Source organism: Botryllus schlosseri, chromosome 1 (genome assembly GCF_051294905.1).
Source record: "Botryllus schlosseri isolate E-star chromosome 1, Bs_hap1, whole genome shotgun sequence".
NCBI classification, from domain to species: Eukaryota; Metazoa; Chordata; class Ascidiacea; order Stolidobranchia; family Styelidae; genus Botryllus; species Botryllus schlosseri.
The window spans coordinates 20,852-30,089 of record NC_137236.1 but is presented as its reverse complement, the minus strand read 5'-3'; the positions used below and the strand labels follow the sequence as shown (position 1 = coordinate 30,089).

Sequence of the window (9,238 nt, the reverse complement as noted above, 5' to 3'; positions counted from 1 at the left end):
CGCACCAAGACATATAAAGTTACGGGCCATGTATCATGTGACTTCAAGAAGTGTATCAGAACGATCGGCAGCGAGAAACCCTTGGCCGTAAAGGACTGCTTTTATGCTGACCGAAAACATTGAAATACCAAAACTTCGTTATATATACAAAATACATATAGGTTTAATTGTCCAATGTCCATGTAGGCGCCTAAATACTGGCACCGAATGTTCCTGTCTTGGCAATCTGAACCTCACAAGAACAATACCATCCCGCAGGAAAGAAAATTATATGCCAGTTAAGAAATAATAATCTGAAATCGTGTGATCTTTCAGTTTAGTAGGTTTTGGCAATTCTACATTTTTTGATATAGCAGACAGCAGGTCACGAAATAACATCATGTAAAGAAGTCATACATAGGGGTCCACCCGCCCGAAGAGGTTTAATTTTACAGGGTTTGTAGTTTCAAAGACACCTCTCACTCAGCTCTACCGGTAAATCTGATTACGTGGGCAAAGAGGACAACCATGCAATTCCCGATCTTATTCACCGATTTTATCATGAATTATCGAAATATTCGCGCTGTCTCACTTAACAGTACAACTTTAATTTCGTGGCAAAAGCGAACAACGTGATGCGGGGTCAGTTTATGACCTTATGGGAGCCCGGGGTCCTGACGAAGTGCTGTTCCGTTTCTGCCAACGGGTATACCCCCGGAGATGTTTAATTACTATTGAGGGGGCCTATACCTTTTTAAACACATCTCACTCAGCTCTACCGGTAAATCAGATTACGTGAACAGATACAGGATTAAAATTGATAGGAATACATGCAATTACCGATCATATTGGCCGATTCAGTCATGAAACTGGATGAATTTCTCGCGCTTGGCGCGTTTAGGCGAGAATAGCCGATTCACTCAACGGACACCCAATGCAGCAGATAATTAAGTAGCTGTAAACAGTGTACAGTTTTGAAATCTCGCTAGGTCACTAAAACTACTCCGAAATAGCCATGATGACTGTTTGGTTCCGTTTCATAGCCGTAGTATTCGTGCGGCCCCGACCGTACTCCGAAATTCCAAATTCGGCCCTCACACCCGAAAAGTTTGGGAACCACTGCGGTAGAGGCTACTATCGGTTCAGCACACACCTACACTGTAAAAATTATTCTTGTTAATAAACAAGAAAAAACATGCTAGACTCGATTACTAGCTTACAGGCTTTTTCTAGTAACTCATTACAAGCTTACAAGCTAATTCTTGTTAACTCAATACAAGCCCATAGCTTGTAACTCTCTCTTTTTCTCTCTCACATTATACCTAAATCTTGCACCTGTACTAGCAGTACCTATAACCAGAAAGACCCAATGTAGTCGGTGGCCATGATTGTTCGCAAATGTATAGCAAAAAGCTCATTTATTTACAGCCAATTACCTGCAGCAGATCAGCCGGCAATATACAGGCTCAAGCACAGATGGACAATAAACAGCAGCACTAGAAAAAGCAATTGTGTAAAAACAAAATTCCCATGACTTGGCCTGCAGCAGAACCAGCACGCTAACTCGAATATTCAGGCAAGAAGCAATAATATTAAAAATGTGTAAAGGCAAGCTCATGAGCGTCACAACTGAATTTATTCAACAATAGTGCAGCTTGAAGACGGCATACTGAAGATGAATTGTTGGACAAGAACTCATGTAGTTTTGAAAGTAAATTATTTGGTCCAGTACAAACCTATTCCATAACTATTTATATTTTGCAGCATCAAAATTGTCAAGTAATGAAGTATGCCGAAAACATAATCACTTAAGGCAAAATCTACTTTAGCACCCCAAATAGCAAAACTACTTCATAACTTACCAATTTGTATATCAATGATCAATTGAATTTCAAAACTGCACATCAATTTTTATCACCCATTGAAGCGACTGCAGACGGCATACGCAGCCCTTTCATTCTTGCAATGCGGATGGACAAGAAATGTAGAGTATTATTCATACCGCTCGCGAACTGGATATTGAATACCCAATGCAGTGACACAAAGCTAAAGCAAATGAGAAATCTACCACGTCATTTATCACTAGCCCGTCGAAGTGCACCGTCCACTTGGTCTCTTGAGTGTCAAGATGTATGATTGGGTTGGTTCTGAATTATCCTGAAAAAAGACCACACAACTGTATACTGAAAGGCAAGGAGAGTATGAAATTATATAGCCTATAATACTACCAGAGTAATAATGGCTGATGTATTAGGTCAAAATGATAACTATGACAGCAATTATACCAGAGGTGGCGAACCTTTTCGGCCAAAGGGACACACGAGATTTAGGAACAATTACGCGGGCCACTTGAATGTTGATGACCTTTTTTTAGTCGTCCGATAGGAGCGTACCGAATTAGGTAACGTTGAAAACAATACTTACATTACTACGCATTAATTTTGATACAATTATGTCATGATAACTATGTGTGCAAAGTGCAGCTGTGCATTCATGTCCTGGCTGCGCTAGGCGTGAAACTTTTTCAAAGATAACAAATGAATTCGATCAATAAATATGTTACTTGCATATATTGGGGTTGCCTTTGTATAGGACAGGATAATTCAGCGTTTAGAGATAGCAATATCGAAAGTTTCGGTGAACATGCCTCTATCATTTTGTGCGAAGTTTCATCGCCGACGATCTAGCTGCGAGCACACAAGCGATGTCGCATGTTGAACGACACGATTCTGCAAATTACGCGTATTTATAATTTTCAGGAGGGCTCCAATACTAAATGCAAGAAATTGAGTGACAATAAATCATACAAAGTGCCAAGAAAAACTTCAAGTCAAAGAAATCTGCTGTGAAATATTCTACTTCAAGGCCATATAATAAGATCTGCGATAAATGTGGCTGTAACCTAACTATGCCAATGCGTCAGAACTGATCATTTGAGTCATTATCAAATTTCGCCGTCAGACTAATGAAATTTTGGTTGGCCTTGCCATTTTACCTGATGTTGCAACTAATTTCGAGAATTACCTCGCAGGCAACACAAAACCTTCTCGCGGGCCGCGGGTTGGCCGCCCCTGACTTATACTGACATATCTAGCTGTAAGCCTATTATCAGCGCAGTGAAGTAAACTTTATAGTATTGCTGTGTCGATATGTACTTGGTACGAACCTGGTTTATAACCAAGAATTTGCCATAGGATTCGTTGCAGGTATACCGACCTTCCAATTATGTGCAGAATCTGAAAGTACACAAATTCTTATGAATTGATGGTATCATTGGATTGAATATTCTGACATCGCAACTTCAGTTGTTTTGGTACAAGACATACAATTTACATTGTACAATGTACAGCTTGTATATTGATAATCTTTCTCCACTTCTCTGTAGTACCCCGTTCACCAATGAATTGTTCGATGCTTGGCCAGAATGATATTATTCCCCACAATAGTGGAACAAAAGTCCCAATCACACAGCGGATGCTAGGATCTGATCATTGTGTTTCGAGACGCAAATGGAGCAGCGGACGCAAATAATATACTGAGGAGTTTTAGCCTATGATTTACCAGGGCCGTAACTACCACACCTAAACCCCTATTTTGGGGAGCAAGATTATTTCGTTGGTCGTTTGTTGGAACTTGAAAATTTTTGTTGGGCCTGACGCGATTTCATGTCCCGGGAAGTCTATATCATCAGAGATAGAAAAATGCGCATATTTTAGAGGAATAGGCATATCGGCGCTGTCGATTACCACGCATTGATCAGGATTATGACTCTAGATAACAGGTGGGCCACAGCACATTTTCAAACTGGAAAATGGGCCACGGCCAAGAAAGGGCTGAGAACCCCTGATCTAGGCCATTGTTAATCAGCTTCATTCCCTCCAATAGCTGAAACCTTATCAGTTATCATCAAGCAGAAATCTAACCTATGATATCGCTTCTTGCCCGATTTGCATGTTGCAGGCTTCTGTCAAACCGACGCCTTTTGAAAGGGGCTTTCATTGCTTTCATCAGCGTTTTCTTGGCTGGGCTAGATGAACTTGATTCCGATAATATGAATGATTTATGTTCAGCCCCGCTTTCGTCATTGTTCGAAGATTCTCCGACCTGAAATTTTATATTGATGATATGAATCAGTGGTTCCCGACCGATGTGCCACAAAAATAGTAATTTCATACTTCGTTAGCAAGAAGACCAGAAGTTCCTGGCTACTTGCATCGAGGGCTGCTCGTACATCAGTTATAGATGTAGAGGGCTCCAGATCAATCATGATTGATGAAGCATCAACGCGTCGTTCTGAATTTCGCAGACCACTGCACGTATCTCCTGCAATTACAATGTCACTTATGAGACAAAATTCTGGATCACAAAGGAAGCGCTAGCTACAAACAAGGCTACTGGGCGGGGGAGATAAATTTAAAATGGTATATAATAATCGAATGTAACTGTCGCACTGATTCCGAAAAATCTAAATATTGATTGACTTCTCCCTTCTCAAAATATTCGGCGGTAAGATAACGTTGCGCAACACGCCTACATTTTAACGCCGGAACTAGAAAGCTATACTTATACTATAATCAAGAATATGAACACTGACGGTTGCCAGTGAACTCGGCACTTGGTGAATTCGGCCCCACAAACTTTACGCAATCTGTTTGTGTGATCTAATCACGCAGTGACTGCGTGATCTACGCATGCCCTGACGTACAACATTGACAAATCACTCGATGATAATGTTAGTAGTTTAATCATTCATATTAATATAAATGTTAATACAATTTATTACAAAATTTCCCGAGGGCCGAATTCACCGAGGGCCGAGTTCAACAAGTGCCGAGTTCGCAGGGTCGAATTCACCAAGCACCGAGTTCACTGCTAATCACACTGACAGCTATGGCGTTGTTTATAATTTGAATTTGTGAATGTCACGTACACATTATGTAAGAATATATTTGGAAACACTGCTATACACCGTCATACAGTCGGTGGCAAAAAATCCTTACCATTCGTCTGCGCTTCAGTTAATGATACATCCACATTACTGGTGCAATTTCAATTACGAACACCAGCACCAAGCAAATCTGTCACTTTCGAAGTCTCTGCAAGACAAAAATATCAGTAATCTTATATAGCGCGTATAACCACAACACTAAATTACCTGAATTTTTCTGTTCACTAAATTCCAACATATCGCCACTGCGTAGTTCAACTTCACAAGCAAATTCGGCCCAGCCAAAATCTTTGTCATAGTTCTCAATGTTGGCATTGTCAGGGAATTTGTGTAATACAGCAGTTTCACTTCTGATACAGAGTTTACTCTAAACACTTTTGAACGGTCACCATAGGCCACCTTCAACTTCAACTGTGCTTGAACGTTAGCCATAGAAACCAAGACTATTTCAATAACCTGAAATACATCAAATCACAAAGATTGATCAATTATTTACCAACACGAAAGAAACGTGCACCACCGCAAAACTGGTTGGATCGCCATTCGCGCCGAGATGATCAGCTATAATATTGTAAAATCCAAATCCTGTTCGGAATTCGAGATTCTAATCCAAGTCCAAATCAGAAAAAAGTAGGCATTTGATCCAAATAACACATTGGAATGTAAAGTTATGAGTCATTTCAAGCCCATTTCTACATATATTCATCTTAAAGTTAAGCTAAAATCGATATCCATTGTTCTTGAATCAGATAAAAATCATTAATTGCAATTCTTTCAAATCGAAATCCAAATCCTTCCTCGTCTTGTTCTCGCGCCTTTTTGCTAAATCGCTCAACCGAAACGCTCAGTGATATATTTGTACAAACAGAATGCGGGAGTTCATATTGAAATATAATGAACATAAAGATGATAATGAAAAATAACAACATTGTAATCGCACCGTATTGTGTGTCTTGTGCATTTTCCTGTCGCCAGATATGATGCCTGGGTGTGTTTGAACAGCGTTTCAACTCACACATCATATCTAGGGGCTTGTCAGGGGTGTGCTCGAACTGTGTTAACACTCGGACATCATGTCCGAGGCATGACTGGAGTAAGTTCGGACTGCGTTGTCTATCGAACTTCATGTTAGGGATGTGTTCGGACTGCGTGATGACACTTGAGCATCATCCTTGGGACATATTTAGGGCATGTCTGGGGTGTGTTCGGCCTATATTGACACTCGGACATTATGTCTGAGGCATGTCTGGAGATAAGTTCGGAACACGTTGTCAATCACGCATCATGTCAGGGTGTATTCGGACCGTGGTTTACACTCGAACATCGTGTCCGGGACATGTCAGCGCACCATGTCGGGTGGGGGGGGGGGGTTCGAACTTCGTTGACACTCAGACATCATAGCTGATGCATGAATAGGTTCAGACCGTGTTGGCTATCGAACATCATGTTGGGGATGTGTCCGTGCTGCGTTATGACACTTGAACATCATGTCTGGGACATGTCTAGGGCATGTATGGGGTGTGTTGGGCCTGTATTGACGCTCGGACATCATGTCTGAAGCATGTCTGGAGAAAGGTTCGGACTTCGTTGCCAATCAAACATCATGTCAGAGGTGTGAGTTCGAACTGTGTTGACACTCTAACAGGATGTCTGGGACATGTCTGGGGTGCGTTCGAACTGCGTTGACACTCGGACATCATGTCTGAGGCATGTCTGGAGTGGGTTCGAACTGCGTTGTCGAACGCACATCATATCTGGGACATGTCTGGGGCATGTCGGGGGATGTATGCGGACTGTGTTGACACTCGGACATCGTGTCTGGGCATGTCTGGGGTGTGTTATTGTGTCTGGCATGTCATCGTGTCTGTCACGAGTCTTGAGTGAGTTCGGACTGCTGCGTTTGTTAATTCTTCTTGCACAAAATAAAAACAATTTACAAGCACAATTTACAAGCACCGTCCTATGACAGCTTGTTATGTGCTTGCATTTTGCAGTTACAAGCTGCCTCGAGCTTGCATCGAGCCTTTACAAGCTCGTTACAAGCAATTTTACAAGAATAATTTTTACAGTGTATGTCCTATATAGTCGATTTTCATAGCTCAAAATAACACGATTCATTGAGTGACTGGCTTGTAAAATGACAAGTCGTTAGCTGATATAAACAAGATATACTATGCTAAATCTTGTCCCGCAACTCCGTACATTCCACCACAAAACCCATTATATATCAATCGCGACTTTAAGTAAAACATGCTATGATGTAGGCCAGTGCTCTTCAACCGGGTGTTTCGAACACTCCAGGGTGTACCATAATTTTTAAAGGGTGTACCACTCAGATGGGGTGTACAGGGGTGTACTAGATACACATTGTAATGAACCGATGAGACGATGACTAAAGCTATCACAATAAATACACCAGTTTATGCTTCAGAACAGGTTGACTGGATGTGTAATATCGTAAAATGTGATGTCATAAGCAAATGTTTCTCATCATTGAACCCTTGGTAATGGACTTATTAGTTCCTTTTGTAGTAGGTAGAACATTGTTGAGTTACAATGTGTTCATCTTCAGCTTGCGATATCTGTGTAATGATTCTCGAGGCAACCACCGCTATCGCTCAGACATTTTGAATTGGTGTTACCTGCGGCAAGCTTACAAATAGCGTAGAATACATGATTGCGCACAATGCACAGCCAGGGTGTCGAGTTTGTGAACCACTGCGTTAGTTGATGGTCCATTAACCTCGAGCCCTGATTCGTATTTAGCATTTCCTATACGTTGCCGCCTTGGTCAAATGTTCATCTTATTTCGGTTTGGCCCAGGGTGCTCAACCTGCGGACGTACGGCCAGATTCAGCCGTATAACCATAATTTTCCGACCGTCTACACCAGTGATTCCCAAGTGCGGCCCCCAGATAGCCTACTTGCGGCCCCCAAAATATATTCAGAAATCGATTTATGAAAAAATATATATATTTATAAAATACTATGGCTTGGCTTGGCCTCTGTAGTTTTTAATTATAGAATTGCAGGAAAGTTGTGAGTATAGACTGCTAACGTTACGTCACTGCTGTTTCAACGCAATGTGCCCTAACTTTACAGTTGAACGAGCAGTAGCTATAGATATAAATAGGTATTGATAACTTTTTAAACAGGAGGAAAATCATGGAAAAATATCGAAATATTCATGAGTCGCGCTGTCTCACTAAACAGTACAACTTTAATTTCGTGGAAAAAGCGAACAACGTGATGCGGGGTCAGTATATCACCCTATGGGAGCCCGGGGTCCTGACGAAGTGCTGTTACGTTCCTGCCAACGGGTATACCCCGGAGATGTTTAATTACTATTGAGGGGGCCTATACCTTTTCAAACACACCTCACTAAGCTCTACCAGTAAATCAGATTACGTGAACAGAGACAGGATGAAAATTGATAGCAATAATGCATGCAATTCCCGATCATATTGACCGATTCAGTCATGAAACTAAAGAAATTTCTCGCGCTTCGCGCGTTTAGGCGAGAAAAGCTGATTCACGTGAATCACGTGAGTACTCAACGGACACCCAATGTAGCAGATAAGTAGCGGTAAACAGTGTACAGTTTTGAAATCTCGTCAGGGCAATAAAACTACTCCGAAATAGCCATGATGATTGTTTGGGTCCGTTTCATAGCCGTAGTATTCGTGCGGCCCCGACCGTACTCTGAAATTCTAAATTTAGCCCTCACACCGAAAAAGTTTGGGAACCACTGGTCTACACCAGTGGTTCTAAACCGGAGGTTCGCGAAGCATTTCCAGGGGGTCCGCGAAACCTCTAAATTTGCAAAATGGTTGATAAACTATTTTTTTATTTTTCCTTTATTAGGCGCATCACGAGACAGTTTGTGCTTTATTACGGCTAAAACTTTATGATCCACATCAACAGATGATATATCCTACTTTGGAACCTAATTTTAATTGCCAATAGCCTACTGATACAAACATATTATTGTTTAGTTATGTTTTATTTGGGTTTGGGAAAAAAATGGAAGTTGAAGTAGTAGGGTCACTCAGGGTGACAGGTGACTGCAAAATGTTTTCAAAGATCAATTTCCCCCGTGATATACACAACCCGTATTCCAGAATAACTTGAATATAAGCTGATATATAGAAGAAGCGCCGAAATTTCTAGACTGGACACTATATGCTCATTAAAAATCTGTTTCGCTATTTTGGTAGCATTGCCTTAGATGTTGCCATCATACCCAAAGGTGCCATTGGCTTCGTTGCTCGTTAATATTATATTCGCCGCCACCAATCTTTGTGGAAATAG

The 9,238-nt window shown here is 41.2% G+C and overlaps 1 long non-coding RNA gene across 1 annotated transcript; it reads right to left on the bottom strand.

Annotated features, from left to right (window-relative positions):
• Positions 1–1,154: 1,154 nt before the first annotated feature.
• LOC145439451 (uncharacterized) lies at positions 1,155–5,807 on the bottom strand. Its single transcript, XR_013915220.1, has 5 exons — positions 4,980–5,807; positions 4,155–4,302; positions 3,903–4,083; positions 3,146–3,215; positions 1,155–2,136 (listed from the first exon to the last, which is right to left on the bottom strand). It is a non-coding gene; the product is annotated as an uncharacterized LOC145439451 (long non-coding RNA).
• Between the last annotated feature and the right edge of the window lie 3,431 nt (positions 5,808–9,238).